This window comes from Lathyrus oleraceus, chromosome 5, assembly GCF_024323335.1.
Source record: "Lathyrus oleraceus cultivar Zhongwan6 chromosome 5, CAAS_Psat_ZW6_1.0, whole genome shotgun sequence".
NCBI classification, from domain to species: domain Eukaryota; kingdom Viridiplantae; phylum Streptophyta; class Magnoliopsida; order Fabales; family Fabaceae; genus Lathyrus; species Lathyrus oleraceus.
This window is the reverse complement of record NC_066583.1, coordinates 417658715-417661777: the sequence shown is the minus strand read 5'-3', so window position 1 is coordinate 417661777 and position 3063 is coordinate 417658715.

Below are 3063 nucleotides of genomic sequence, written 5' to 3'. Positions count from 1 at the left end.
AGTGCCCATAACTTTCTCATAAAAAATCCAAATGATGATAAATTTAAGTCCAAATTGATCATCTTGAAAAGATATACAACTTTTGTGTTGGAGGTTTTTCCATTTGAGGCTTACATCATTGAAACATAAGGGCTTGAAGTTGGTCACTTTTGGCAAAATTTTCAAAGACATGTTTTGTACATCAAACTTCATGGCCAGTTTTCACAATTTTCCAAACTCCAAATGGATTTTTTTTCAACATAGATTTGTTCCTTATGTTAAGACCTTTCCAACCATTACCCTCATGCCTATGTTTGGATTTTCCAAATGGGACTTTAGAAGAGGAATATTTGTGACCATTTATGCATTTCACATGAAATCTTCATACACAAGAAAATGCCATTCAAGTTGCACATCCATTTCCATTTGGTATGTGTTCAACATTCATTTGCATCAGCTTTTGGGCCTCACATGCGCCTGTACAGGCCCATGCATGGAGTACCCAAAGCTTCATGCACACAGATTCATCACACTTTCCTTACAGTTTCAACTATAAATAGGAACCATGCTTCATTCATTTCTCAACCTGAAGGCGCCTAAAGCTCTGCAGAAATTGAATCCCAACCTCACACCAAAGGAATTTTGAGTTTTCATTTCTCTTTTCAAGTTTGAATTTCAACAACATCAGTTGATCTTCAACACTTATTCCTTGACCTTGCACTCATACCATACCTCAAGATCAAGCTGCAATCAAGAATTGGAGTGGATCGTGTTCATCAACATCGACAATTTTGTGGATGTGAACGCTATTAGGATTTTCTCTACTCTTAATCACGTTTCTACTCTGTTGGGTGACACTTATTTCTCTTTGCATATGAGGAATGTAAAGGGTGGTGGTACCATTGTGTGTTGTTTGCCTCTGTTGTACAAGTGGTTTATTTCGCACTTGCCGCAAACACTTGCCTTCAAGGAGAACAAGGGATGTCTACGGTGGTCTACGAGGCTTATGTCTCTCACTAATGATGATATCTTTTGGTATAACTGTGTGTATGATGGTGTGTAGATTATTGATTCTTGTGGTGGATTCTCCAATGTACCTCTTCTTGGTACATGTGGTGGAATTAACTACAACCCTATTTTGGCTCGCCGTTGTCGCATCACGCGAAAAACCGGCGGGAAAACAAGAACAACAGAGCCGCCACCGTGCGTTATTTATCCCAAAAGAGGGAAAGGAAACGCTCAGAGTAAACCTGGAAAAGACATGGTCTCGCGACCAAAGAGAATGGGTTCGGGAGTCGGTTATGCGAAGGGAAGGTATTAGCACCCCTACGCATCCGTAGTACTCTACGGGATCCACGCACAAAAGGAAGGAAAATGGTTGCTAAAACACTGCTCACACACACACACACACACTGGCTGAAAGAGACACAAGAAACTGACTGAAACTGACTCGGCAGGATATCGTGTCCTGGGCCTACTTAGTCTATCAGGCATAGACATCAGAGTCGAAGTAGTTCGGACTGGGGAAACGACACATGCTCGCTAGGATGTCGCATCCTATGCATACGTATCTTCTCGGACGAGAGAAGAATCAGAGCATTCGTAGCTCGGCTGACACGCACACAAACAAACACTGGCAAAGGCAAACGTGGAGCCTGAATGCCAATCACTGGGCTTACATCAGCATCCGAACCGAAACACACGCAAGAAGGCAAACATGGAGCCCAAATGCCAATCACTGGACTTACATCAGCATCCGAACTAACCACACGCACACTGGAACCTAACTGCCACTCGATGGACTTACATCAGCTTCCAAGCACACAACAGGACAAAACAAAGACTCGGGCGCCCGGAGAGATCAGCTCATCTCCTGCCTACGTACCTCATCTGGTATGAGGATCAGGGCGACGTAGTTCCCCTACAGAGGGACAAAGGACTAGCCTAACCAGATAACAGAGGGAGACACAACTAGGGAGACTACGACTCGAGCCTAGATGTTATCATGCAAAATCATCCCTAAGTTAAGGTTTCTAGCTAACTGGCACAGGGAGCCAGCCTATCCTAAACATGACTTGCACAGGAAGCAAGCCACACACACACTTAACTTGCACAGGAAGCAAGCCAAGCAAAACCTAACTTGCACAGGAAGCAAGTCTAAATTAACCCTAACTTGCACAGGAAGCAAGTCAAACAAACATACAAACACAGATAGCACACACTATACACAAGCAAGTGGCTCAAACAAGGGTTAGGTTTTAGTCGAGGGGTCATATCAACCTCAACAAACAAACCTCTGGAACTGGGTGAATGTGCTCTTAACCTTGCCATTGAGGGGCTAAGGTGAAGCAGATGAAAGGTGAGTGAAGATAAGACTTCACAGCTCTTATCCCTGGCCTGGGAGAGCTCAAGACAAGAATGTGTGGGTTCAGAAAGTGGGAACCCTTCTACACATTTAAAGCTGACTCAACTGTACAATTGTACAAGATCTTGGGTTTTTATCTGTAGTGCATCAACACAGTGGTGTGAGCAAAATAGAAGACACACTGAATAGCAGGGGATAGGTTGCTTATCCCTTGGTTCTGCCAATTGCCTCTTCACTTAGGAGGTCTTTGACTCTATGCAAGGACAAAAATAAACAGTCACAAACATTGCCTCTTAAGGAGGGCTTCAGACAGTTGCCTGGCCAAGTAACAGGCCAGGTCTTCCAGACTACATGAAGATAGAAAGGTATACCTCAATGCAAATTGCTTATCAAGCAAAGCAAAGCAAAGTTCACAAGGAACTAAAAGCAACTAAAGTACCTGAAATTAGTCAAGCACAGTTAGTATACAAGTCAAAGTTAAATCAGAAGGAAACAAAGGTTAACAGTCAGCACAAGCAGATAAATGTGCAAGGCACAGGGCTTAAGGCATGTGAGCCAGACCACCTACAAAACAAACAAGTTAGACAATGATATTTAAGCAAGCTCAATCAAAAGAATTGGCCTCATTGGTCATTTGTTGGTCAACCTGAAAACATGAGCTCAAAGGTGAGTAACAGAACCACTAGGACAAGCCTAGGGTCAAAAGAGAATGAAAAAGT